Raw genomic sequence first — 13950 nt, forward strand, 5'->3', positions numbered from 1 at the left:
CCCGCAATAAATAACTCAGGATCTGGGTAACAAAAAAACCCCAAACACTGGGTTGTTACATCTGACCCAGGATCTGGGTAACACAAAAACGACCCAAACACTGGGTTGTTACGTCTGACCCAGGATCTGGGTAACACAAAAACGACCCAAACACTGGGATGCTACGTCTGACCCAGGATCTGGGTAACACAAAAACAACCCAAACACTGGTATGTTACGTCTGACCCAGGATCTGGGTAACACAAAAACGACCCAAACACTGGGTTGTTACGTCTGACCCAGGATCTGGGTAACACAAAAACGACCCAAACACTGGGTTGTTACGTCTGACCCAGGATCTGGGTAACACAAAAACGACCCAAACACTGGTATGTTACATCTGACCCAGGATCTGGGTAACACAAAAACGACCCAAACACTGGGTTGTTACGTCTGACCCAGGATCTGGGTAACACAAAAACGACCCAAACACTGGGTTGTTACGTCTGACCCAGGATCTGGGTAACACAAAAACAACCCAAACACTGGTATGCTACGTCTGACCCAGGATCTGGGTAACACAAAAACGACCCAAACACTGGGATGCTACGTCTGACCCAGGATCTGGGTAACACAAAAACGACCCAAACACTGGGTTGTTACGTCTGACCCAGGATCTGGGTAACACAAAAACGACCCAAACACTGGTATGTTACGTCTGACCCAGGATCTGGGTAACACAAAAACGACCCAAACACTGGGTTGTTACGTCTGACCCAGGATCTGGGTAACACAAAAACAACCCAAACACTGGGATGCTACGTCTGACCCAGGATCTGGGTAACACAAAAACGACCCAAACACTGGGTTGTTACGTCTGACCCAGGATCTGGGTCACACAAAAACAACCCAAACACTGGTATGTTACGTCTGACCCAGGATCTGGGTAACACAAAAACGACCCAAACACTGGGTTGTTACATCTGACCCAGGATCTGGGTAACGCAGAAAACGACCCAAACACTGTGTTTTTACGTCTGACCCAGGATCTGGGTAATGCAGAAAACGACCCAAACACTGGGATGTTACGTCTGACCCAGGATCTGGGTAACACAAAAACGACCCAAACACTGGGTTGTTACGTCTGACCCAGGATCTGGGTAACACAAAAACGACCCAAACACTGGGATGCTACGTCTGACCCAGGATCTGGGTAACACAAAAACAACCCAAACACTGGTATGTTACGTCTGACCCAGGATCTGGGTAACACAAAAACGACCCAAACACTGGGTTGTTACGTCTGACCCAGGATCTGGGTAACACAAAAACGACCCAAACACTGGGTTGTTACGTCTGACCCAGGATCTGGGTAACACAAAAACGACCCAAACACTGGTATGTTACATCTGACCCAGGATCTGGGTAACACAAAAACGACCCAAACACTGGGTTGTTACGTCTGACCCAGGATCTGGGTAACACAAAAACGACCCAAACACTGGGTTGTTACGTCTGACCCAGGATCTGGGTAACACAAAAACAACCCAAACACTGGTATGCTACGTCTGACCCAGGATCTGGGTAACACAAAAACGACCCAAACACTGGGATGCTACGTCTGACCCAGGATCTGGGTAACACAAAAACGACCCAAACACTGGGTTGTTACGTCTGACCCAGGATCTGGGTAACACAAAAACGACCCAAACACTGGGTTGTTACGTCTGACCCAGGATCTGGGTAACACAAAAACAACCCAAACACTGGGATGCTACGTCTGACCCAGGATCTGGGTAACACAAAAACGACCCAAACACTGGGTTGTTACGTCTGACCCAGGATCTGGGTCAAACAAAAACAACCCAAACACTGGTATGTTACGTCTGACCCAGGATCTGGGTAACACAAAAACGACCCAAACACTGGGTTGTTACATCTGACCCAGGATCTGGGTAACGCAGAAAACGACCCAAACACTGTGTTTTTACGTCTGACCCAGGATCTGGGTAATGCAGAAAACGACCCAAACACTGGGATGTTACGTCTGACCCAGGATCTGGGTAACACAAAAACGACCCAAACACTGGGTTGTTACGTCTGACCCAGGATCTGGGTAACACAAAAACGACCCAAACACTGGGATGCTACGTCTGACCCAGGATCTGGGTAACACAAAAGCGACCCAAACACTGGTATGTTACGTCTGACCCAGGATCTGGGTAACACAAAAATGACCCAAACACTGGGTTGTTACGTCTGACCCAGGATCTGGGTAACACAAAAACGACCCAAACACTGGGTTGTTACGTCTGACCCAGGATCTGGGTAACACAAAAACGACCCAAACACTGGTATGTTACATCTGACCCAGGATCTGGGTAACACAAAAACGACCCAAACACTGGGTTGTTACGTCTGACCCAGGATCTGGGTAACACAAAAACGACCCAAACACTGGGTTGTTACGTCTGACCCAGGATCTGGGTAACACAAAAACAACCCAAACACTGGTATGCTACGTCTGACCCAGGATCTGGGTAACACAAAAACGACCCAAACACTGGGATGCTACGTCTGACCCAGGATCTGGGTAACACAAAAACGACCCAAACACTGGGATGCTACGTCTGACCCAGGATCTGGGTAACACAAAAGCGACCCAAACACTGGTATGTTACGTCTGACCCAGGATCTGGGTAACACAAAAATGACCCAAACACTGGGTTGTTACGTCTGACCCAGGATCTGGGTAACACAAAAACGACCCAAACACTGGGTTGTTACGTCTGACCCAGGATCTGGGTAACACAAAAACGACCCAAACACTGGTATGTTACATCTGACCCAGGATCTGGGTAACACAAAAACGACCCAAACACTGGGTTGTTACGTCTGACCCAGGATCTGGGTAACACAAAAACGACCCAAACACTGGGTTGTTACGTCTGACCCAGGATCTGGGTAACACAAAAACAACCCAAACACTGGTATGCTACGTCTGACCCAGGATCTGGGTAACACAAAAACGACCCAAACACTGGGATGCTACGTCTGACCCAGGATCTGGGTAACACAAAAACGACCCAAACACTGGGTTGTTACGTCTGACCCAGGATCTGGGTAACACAAAAACGACCCAAACACTGGTATGTTACGTCTGACCCAGGATCTGGGTAACACAAAAACGACCCAAACACTGGGTTGTTACGTCTGACCCAGGATCTGGGTAACACAAAAACAACCCAAACACTGGGATGCTACGTCTGACCCAGGATCTGGGTAACACAAAAACGACCCAAACACTGGGTTGTTACGTCTGACCCAGGATCTGGGTCACACAAAAACAACCCAAACACTGGTATGTTACGTCTGACCCAGGATCTGGGTAACACAAAAACGACCCAAACACTGGGTTGTTACATCTGACCCAGGATCTGGGTAACGCAGAAAACGACCCAAACACTGTGTTTTTACGTCTGACCCAGGATCTGGGTAACGCAGAAAACGACCCAAACACTGGGATGTTACGTCTGACCCAGGATCTGGGTAACACAAAAACGACCCAAACACTGGGTTGTTACGTCTGACCCAGGATCTGGGTAACACAAAAACGACCCAAACACTGGGATGTTACGTCTGACCCAGGATCTGGGTAACACAAAAACGACCCAAACACTGGGATGTTACGTCTGACCCAGGATCTGGGTAACACAAAAACGACCCAAACACTGGGATGTTACGTCTGACCCAGGATCTGGGTAACACAAAAATTACCCAAACAATGGGTTGTTACGTCTGACCCAGGTTCTGGGTAACGCAGAAAACGACCCAAACACTGTGTTGTTACGTCTGACCCAGGATCTGGGTAACGCAGAAAATGACCCAAACACTGGGTTGTTACGTCTGACCCAGGATCTGGGTAATGCAGAAAACGACCCAAACACTGTGTTGTTACGTCTGACCCAGGATCTGGGTAACACAAAAACGACCCAAACACTGGGTTGTTACGTCTGACCCAGGATCTGGGTAACACAAAAACGACCCAAACACTGGGTTGTTACGTCTGACCCAGGATCTGGGTAACGCAGAAAATGACCCAAACACTGGGGTGTTACGTCTGACCCAGGGTCTGGGTAATGCAGAAAACGACCCAAACACTGAAAAATGACCCAAAAAAAATGACCCAGAAGGCTCAACCCAGGACTTGGGTAGAAGAATAACCCAAGATTTTTTAGAGTGTATACTCTTATAAAGATCTAATTGATTTACATTACAAGCATCTGAATTTCATCTCACTTTTTTGTCCATGTAAATATCAGCATCTGCATATTTTTGGCTCTGAATAAAATAGATTAGTTTTTTCCTCACTATTCTCACTTTATCAGACTATATGAGCCATAAAAGCCTGATGTATCAAATATGATACAAAACATAAAACACACATGCAAACTTCTTAAAGAAAAAAATCAATAAATTACTCAATTTCAAAAAGTTAGATTTTTTCTGAGTATTATTTCATATGTCAGGCTTTAACCAGTTAAGGATATTGATTTGAACAACCCCCTAATGCAAACTATAAACCTTGTAAAATGTAATTATTTTTTAATAGCCTCTTGGTGGCCTGAGTGAATGATGCACTGAGCCATCTGGTGGCAAAGACGTGTATTACAGATGGCCGAGTATGAGAAAATTAAAGCAGCAAAACACTCATTCATGGTCCACTATTACAATTAATATTGTATTGACTCTGCTCTTTTTTATTTTGACTGATGACATGATCATATGACTAAAGAGACCCCAGATTGACAAAAGGTAAAATAATCTGTATTGATGTAAATACACTTAATGTTAATTAGAAGTCCTGACATATGATCTAACGTTACCCTCCTGTAGCTCACTGCAATATTCAAACCCCTGTTAGATCTCTCAGTGTGATTAAAAAATTGCAAACATCAGGTATATGACCTTATGCTTTCTGGAGGCTGCTGTGAACATTTATTTCATTATTTAGTGTCTCTTAGAATAACACTCTGATAGATTTAGCAGGCCCTCATCTCAAATGAATAATTTTCTTCAATTTACTGCTGCATATCAAATCTGTGCAATGCGTTTTACGTGAGTGTTTTTTTTTCTTTTGCTCTCCTAAAAGTGATGATTGAGTTTCCACTTTTTCCACGGCAGCTGGATTTTGATCCATTGCTGGCAACACAGGGACTTTAAAAAAAAAAAAGTACATTTCACCATTAACATATCACATTTGACAAATCAGATCCGTGAGGAACGCGGGTGTTAAAGCAGAATTATCATGCAATAGTCATCTTTGGAGCTGTATTTTGAGTAGAATTATATCAATAGAATTAGTCACAAGTAATAGTGTTTTCATTGTACTTTAAGCATGCATGCTTTATGGGCTAATATTACCCACAAACCACTTTTTGCAATGGAAAATGCAGTTTGTAATGATACACATTTTTATACATAATACATATTTTAGTGTGCAGTATAATTAGCCAAATTGAGGCATTAACTTTTCAATTTTTCCTGACCACTGCGACAATCATTCATACTAACTCGGTGTCTGAAATTGAATGCTTCCCTACAATATAGTATGCGATAAACAGTACACCAACAGAGAAGTATGCCCGAATACAAATGCTGACTTCAGAACCGCATACTACTCTTACTATTTCTGCAATAGAAAGATGTGGTAAAAGTAGTATGAGTAGTATACTAGTATGCTGTTCCAAATTCAGCAATGGTATTCAAAAAACAGTAGGCGCAAATTCTGAAGTGTGCATTCGATGGACTCTTCACTATCCCATGAGGCCACAGGAGAGGATTTATGGCAGGTCACATGACAGTAACAATATGGCGGATGTATTATGTACACTAGCATACTTTCTATTGCTAAACTTCCATATGGCATAACATTACTTTTATACACACACACATATATAAAATTATATATAAAAATTATTTATATAAAATATATAATTATATAATAATAGTTATTAAAATTATTCATTTATATAATATTATATTTTGTGTGTATATATGTATATTTAAAATTGTATCTAATTTTATGTATATCTGTAATATATAATATATATATATATATATATATATATATATATTTATATAATGTATTGTTATTAAATGACATACATATACACACATTTAATTTTTAAATAAAAATATAATTTGAAATCAATCACTTTTTATTCTCATGTACCACGTACAGCCTTTTCAGAGCTAATTTGTTGACATTTCACACTTTATCGCTTCTAATTAATGCTCTCAATGTGTTACGAGGATGAAAACTGTGATTAACTGTGATTGCTATACAATGACAAGAAATTACAGACTTTACACTGTAATTAAGTGAACAGTTATTTCTGTGTTCTCTATAGTTTGTTTTCTAGTACAAAACCCCTTTGAGCAGCTGGCAGGAATTTAACCGACCATGGTTTTTCTTTTAAAGCTATAATGAAATATGGCGTTCATGTGACTCCGAAATTGCTACCTTGAGGATGTTTCCCGCCTTGACTTATGTGAGTGTGATTAAGTTCAAGTTGAGCCAATCGCCTTGTGTGGCATTGCTACCATATGGTGTTAATGGGGCTTATTTACTTATGAAAGTAACTGCTGGGTGCCAGGCTATATGTTTCTCCATTAAATTGTCATGAGCTATTAATCACAAACACACACACGCAGTGTTTGAAGGGTGGATGTTTGAGGGAAATTCAACCAGTGAGTGTAATCTCCCTGCATTGAACTTACCTAACGCTTCTAGCTACTTTAATAATAATGATAACATATCCGGTTTAATGGCACAGATATAACGTTATTTAAATAAAAATATAATGAAGGAAACTTTGACCCCTCGAGTACTGAGGCTTGCTTCCACCACAATATTCAATGCATCGGCCAAGGATTCATATTCAGTGTTTCATATGTTTCTGGCTTTGCGCAGTCCCTGTTGAAATGACCCAGTTAAGCTTTTTCAAATATTACCTTTCATGCAGTGTGTGATTTGGCTGTTTGAGAATGTAAAATATCTGCAAAGTTTTAAAGATCAAAGTGCATGACAAATAAAGTCATTTTCTCCTAAAAGAAAGAATCGATTCTGAACTGCCGAAACGAGTTGTCAGTAGAGCCCGACTAATAAGGGCTATTGGTGGCCGATATCGATATTAGGGAGTAAAAAATGTCCGATATCGATAGATCATCTGATATCCTTTGTGTACATTATAGGAGTGCAACGGTTCAAATTACTATCGGTTCGGTTTTTATCACAGTTTTGGTATGGTTTGGTATGTGCTATGTTCAACTGTTAAATAAAAATAAAGAAAATAAGAAAAAATAATCAAACTACAAGCAACAGCAGGTATTTCAGGTATCTAACAGTAGTCCCCTTTCAAGGGAACTCGCACTGCGTCTGATAGGATTGCTTTGGGAAGCGATTTTAGCGGACGCAGTGTCTTGTTCCCTTTCTCAGGGAACTATGGTTACATACGTAACCTGAGACATTCCTTTTGAGGGAACTTGCGCTGCGTCCGATAGGATTGCTTTGGGAAGCGATCTTAGCGGACGCAGTGTCTCGTTCCTTTTCTCAGGGAACTATGGTTACATACGTAACCTGAGACATTCCTTTCGAGGGAACTCGCGCTGCTTCCGACATGATTGCTTTGGGAAGTGATCTTAGCGGACGCAGTGTCTCGTTCCCTTTCTTAGGGAACTATGGTTACATACGTAACATGACACATTCCTTTTGAGGGAACTCGCGCTGCGTCCGACATGATTGCTTTGGGAAGTGATCTTAGCGGACGCAGTGTCTCGTTCCCTTTCTTAGGGAACTATGGTTACATACGTAACCTGAGACATTCCTTTCGAGGGAACTCGTGCTGCTTCCGACATGATTGCTTTGGGAAGTGATCTTAGCGGACGCAGTGTCTCGTTCCCTTTCTTAGGGAACTATGGTTACATACGTAACCTGACACATTCCTTTTGAGGGAACTCGCGCTGCGTCCGACATGATTGCTTTGGGAAGTGATCTTAGCAGACGCAGTGTCTCGTTCCCTTTCTCAGGGAACTATGGTTACATATGTAACCTGAGACATTCCTTTCGAGGGAACTTGCTCTGCGTCCGATAGGATTGCTTTGGGAAACGATCTTAGCGGATGCAGTGTCTCGTTCCCTTTCTCAGGGAACTATGGTTACATACGTAACCTGAGACATTCCTTTCGAGGGAACTCGCGCTGCGTCAGATAGGATTGCAAAGGGATTGGACGCAGCACCTCGTTACCTTTCTCAGGGAACTATGATTGCATACGTAACCTGTGATGTTTTCAGGTACAAAAAAATGGCTTTAACAAGGCTTAAATGAGTTAAGTTTAAACACAGATAGTGATGTGTGCTGTTCGTGTCTCACCTGCACTATCAACACCCGGGTGATGACGGCATAAACGACTGCTCAATTCAAGCATACAGCACTCGCAGTGAACCAAGTTTACAAAGAGTGACTGTTTTGTCCACGCTTTTTTGATCATCACTGTTGTAACATATTGGGAAGCCAGAATGCATATTCATCGACTGAAACATACATTAGCTGAATTCTGTCTGTCTGTTTTAGATGTTGTTATTTTCAACAAACTATATTATAGATGCTTCGTCAGATGAACTGCGGTGCAAGTATGTGCCGAAAATGTTCATATCGGTGTCATATCTGCTGCACATACGGCAATGCAGATATATCTGCGACAAGCTCATATCGGCCGATAAAATCGGCAGACCGATAAATCAATCGGGCTCTAGTTGTCAGTAATTCCAGTCTCGCTTCCTGTTACATACGTAACAATGTAACAATTTTGCATAATGCCAGCCTGTGGTCTTTATTGGCTGCTTGTGAAAAACATCTACTTTGCCCCGCCCACAAACACTGTACTTAGCTGCGACTAGAAGAGTTTGGTTCGTGTTGTTCATGTTGAGAAGATGTTGTTTTCAGTACTGCGAATCCACTTTGATGCACTTCAAAAGAACGAGGACTTGAGCTCGAATAGATACGGTAAAACCGACGCCATCTTTACTGTTCATATCACTGTGTATCAAGCGCTGAGAAAGAGCTGAAATTCAGATATGATAATGGGAGTTTTGTTTCTGACACACACTGTAAGAGGTCGACCAATCACAACAGACTGGGCCGTCTGACCAATCAGAGCAGAGCAGGATCTCGGAAAGGAGAGGTTTTGAATCTAGGTGATGTGCAATGTATATTATAATAAAATTAAAATGTGTTTGGCCTTGGATGCTTGTAAACCTGTTGTAGGAGACTCCCGAACCTTTAAAATAGCATAATAGGGGCACTTTAATGGTTTGTTCCCATTTGAAAGCATATCCACCATGTGTCCCAGGATGACCTGGATGTGGTCACCTCGTTATTTGCTCACCCTGAATGTGATGGCACAATTCAGTTTACTTGGTTAATTAATTAAGTAATCTAAGAACACTTTAATGTGTGTATTGTGGGGGAATTTCCCTTTAGCAGCATGACTGTGGCGGCACATGGCCGTCTGGCTGAGGCTGCTGAAACGCGACACCCTCGGCTCTGAACACCCGCGCGTTTTATTACAGCTCATTAAGACTGTGAATAACTCACAACCACAGTTCCATTAGCGAAGAGCGGTAACGCTTAAAAAACTTCACAAACACACGCTCTTTTCATTCAGTTTATCTCTGCTCTTTAACAAGTTAGATTAGTTAACAACTAATTATAAAAGGTAGATTAAAGGGTAAACGAAAACATGTCTAGATCACATTTCACCCAAAAATCAAATACAAAACATGGACACGGTGAACACTTTACAATAAGGTTTAATTTGCTATCACTAGTTAACATGAACTAACAATGAAAAACACTTCTAAAGCATTTATTTATCTTATTTAATAATAATTTCAACATTTACTAATACAACTTTTAATTAAAAAAAGGTATCTGTTAATATTATTTAATGAACATGAACTAACAATGAACAGTTGTATTTTTAGTAACTAACATTAACAAAGATTAATAAACACTGTAACAAATGTATTGCTTATTGTTTGTTAATGCATTAACTTATGTTAACTATATTTTGTATTTATTTAAAAAAATATTTTAATTTTAATTATGTATATTTTATTTATTTTTATTTAATTATTTAATATGTTTCAATTATGTATATTTTAAATTTTTTTAATTTATTTTTTATTATATTATTATTTATATTTTGCATTACAGTAATTTGAATTAAGGGAGAGTAAGTGTGTTTAATTGTCAATAAATATCTTAGTAAATATTCTAAAATTATTCTTTGTTTTCTTTATGCAAGCAATTCTTGCAAATAATTCTATTTTTTATCATTTATATTTATTATTTTTTATTATTAATTTTGTATGCACCTTTTATAATTATTTTTAATCACTTTTATGTAAAGCACTTCTAATTGCCATTGTATATGAAAAGTGCAATCTAAATAAGCTTGCCTTGCATTAATTTTTTTAAATATATGAAATATGGTCTGAATATGTTCTTGACAATGTTGACGTGTTACGCTCTCTGTGTCTTTCAGATGATCCACGTGAGTTTTCCGCTGCTGGAAAGTGAAGACATTGACCCCGAGCGGCCGAACCTGCAGTATTAAACGGTCTGGTGCTAAATGCATCAGCGCTGAAGCTCAGGTGGGTTCAGGAGCAGAGAGGAAACCAGCGCTGTATGTTTGCAGTTTTCCTCACTCTCTAAATCTCTCCCTCTCTCTCGTTTCAGGGCTGAGCTGTGATTGCCATTAAGGTAAGGGGTCTTTTTTCCCCTCCTCTTGTTCTTGTCTGGTGAGTGGTGTTAACATCATGGAGACTCTGGCCACCACACCGTTATTTCCATACTGGACCAGAAATCTGATCCTTTTTGTTTCTGGAAAAGTGACCCTCATCATTTCTGCTAGACTTGCGACTCTTAACATGTTTAAGGAAAACGAGGATTTTGGGTGGGTGTGTGTAAAACTCTTATTCGCTTCTTTACTTTTCATTATTTGGCCAAAAACAAATGTGGCTTTGAAATATAATTTTGTTTAGGGGTGGGAATAAGCGGCACATATTTCTAATTTAACATATTTTTAGCATTAACTTACATGATATTAAATAACAAAAAATGTTAAATTAGAATTTATATTTCATTTTATAGAATTTATATTTAATTAAAATTAAAATATTACTTATTACAATATATATAACTACATTAACTATGTTTACATGAACAACCTGTAAATAAGACATATATTTCTAATTTTATATTTTTTTTAGCATAAGTTAATATATTAAAAATATTAATTAAAATATTAATTATTGCAAAAAAAATTTTTTTTTTTTGTAGATTTAACTACGTTATAATAACAACCAGTAAGTAACCTAGAGGCACATATTTACACTTTTTTTTTTTAGCATGTGTGTATATATATATATATATATATATATATATATATATATATATATATAAATAATTATATACATATTAATATATAAAAACAATTTTAATTAAAATTTAAATATTAATTATTACCTTTTTATCCTTTACACGTTATATGAACAACCAGTAAGTTATCTACAGTATTAGCACATATTTCTATGCATGTGTAATTTATCATTTTTAATTAAAAAATTAATTATTGCAAAAGAAAAAGCATTATAGCATGTATAAGTCATTAAAATTAAATAATGAATTATTGCAAAAAATGTAAAAACATTGTTTTTTAGCTTTAAGCAAATAATCTAGAGGCTAGATCTAATCTAATATTTTTTAACATGTGCAAGTAAACATATATAACCAATTTTTATTAAAATTTAAATATCAAGTATCCTTTTTGTAATCTTTAACTACACGTTATATGAACAACCAGTAGTATTGTGTATTATAGGGACATATTTCTAATGTAACATATTTTTTAGCATGTATAAATTAATAATTTGAATTAAAATTAAAATATTAATTATTGCAAAAATTGCCTTTTATTTAGCTTTAACTGCATGCTATATGAACAGCCAGTAAGTAATGATACTGATTTAAGTTTCATGATCTTTAAGTACGGTCCTCATTTGGAAGAACTGTTTTGACGTGCCAGAAAATACAGAATTGTAGTCCGTTAAGTGAGTGAGATGTTGAAGAATTAACACACTCTCGCTGATTAAGTTGTTGATTTATTTGAAGAATTCAAGGAATATAAGATTTCCTTTGCCGTCATTATAGCTTTTCGCAAGTCCAGTTAATTGTCCGCAGCTGTAGTGTGTTTGTATGACCACTAAGAGCAGCTTTTCTCACCTCTGACAGAGCTCTCACTAGCGGCCCACAGGGGAACCGGCATTTCATTTACAGCCAGTCAAACAAACTGTATATGATTCAGCTTTAAAACCATTATGTTCTTCTGAAAGCTTCCCTCCTACGTAAAGTTATACGAGTAGACTGACCTTATCAGTCCCTACTGCCATATGAAATACTGAGACGAGAAGATTATAATGAAGAATATAGCAGTTAATAATATATATTAATATATAAGTATTAAAATATAATGTAAGCCTGGAAATAAAACAAATACAACAAATAAATTGATCTGAATCATCTGAATTTTTTACTATCTATGTGTCTTTTTGATGCGTTTCCTGCAGAATTCTGTTTTTGCTTTTCAATATAATGGAATAGAAATATTGCATTACTTCATGATACCCATACTTTTACCTAATTCAACTCAGGTATGTACACTACTTTTTTTATTAAAGAAATTTTTACTTGAAGCAAAAGTAAGTGACAATTATATATTGTTACAAAATACAAAATGCTGTTCTTTTGAACTTTCTATTCATCAAAGAATCCTGAGAAATAAAATGTATCACAGTTTCCTTAAAAAAATTACTGTTTTCAACATTGATAATAATCATAAATGTTTCTTGAGCAGCAAATCAGAATATCAGAATGATTTCTGAAGGATCATGTGACACTGAAGACTGGAGTAATGATGCTGAAAATTCAGCTTTGATCACAGGAATAAATTACACTTTACTATATATTCACATAGAAAACAGCTGATTTACATTGTAAAAATATTTCACAATTTTTACTGTATTTTTGATCAAATAAATGCATCCTTGGTGAGCAGAAGAGACTTTTATATGTAAATCTTTATATATGTATTGACTGATGACCTTCATAAAGTCAGAATAACATGTTTATCCCAGCAGAACAGTGCTATCTGAGAAAACATACAGTTTATATTTGTTTGTCCATCAGCAGACATGATAAACCATCAAGATTTAAACAGATGATTGAAACAGCCGGCTGCTGGCAGCTGAATGTTGTTGTCCTAGACTCTCATTACCTCTTAAATCTTGTTATTTTCCAGGCAAGACAAACTACCGGCCTGTTATGCACTCCACCATATCTTTCCCACTAAAAAAGAAAAAAAACTAACCCAAACACAAAACAAAGGCCCTGTTTTGGCAGCCTAATGGTTTATAATTGTGTGTTTAATAGGGGGAGGGAGATGCGCGCCGCTACTTGCGATGTGACGAGCCTGAATTGAGCTTGTGAGAAAGGAAGCACCAGGAATATCAATGCATCCTCTGCGTAGATTTCCAGCAGAGTGTGACGTGCGTGTGGGGAAACTAGCTGCGCGGAGGATACTTTCCTTATTATGGATTTGACATGAACTTGGCCTCCGGCCCTGGGGAATGTGATGAATGCATTATTTGATCTTCCTGCCTTTGTTTACCTCTCTGGGGCGTCAGCGAGCGGCCATTCTGCCGCGACTCACAACACACCGTTAGTGCACGTCATTAGATTTTTTAATAAACAGTAATCACTTCCGGCCCTTTAGATGGACTGCTGTAACAGTAAACTGCTGAAATTATTTTTGGCAAAACAATGGACTGAATTCCTGGCGGATAAAG

General features: G+C 38.6%; 1 long non-coding RNA gene across 4 annotated transcripts in view; it reads left to right on the forward strand.

The window, feature by feature from the left end:
* The window catches only part of LOC125278558, a 69111-nt gene that overhangs the window by 6335 nt on the left and 48826 nt on the right, over positions 1–13950 (forward strand). For all 4 annotated transcript variants that reach the window (XR_007187177.1, XR_007187176.1, XR_007187175.1 and 1 more), the window contains exons 2-3: positions 10590–10698; positions 10784–10807. This is a non-coding gene — a long non-coding RNA (uncharacterized LOC125278558). The remainder of the gene's footprint in view (positions 1–10589; positions 10699–10783; positions 10808–13950) is intronic.

Source organism: Megalobrama amblycephala, linkage group LG11 (assembly GCF_018812025.1).
Source record: "Megalobrama amblycephala isolate DHTTF-2021 linkage group LG11, ASM1881202v1, whole genome shotgun sequence".
NCBI classification, from domain to species: Eukaryota; Metazoa; Chordata; class Actinopteri; order Cypriniformes; family Xenocyprididae; genus Megalobrama; species Megalobrama amblycephala.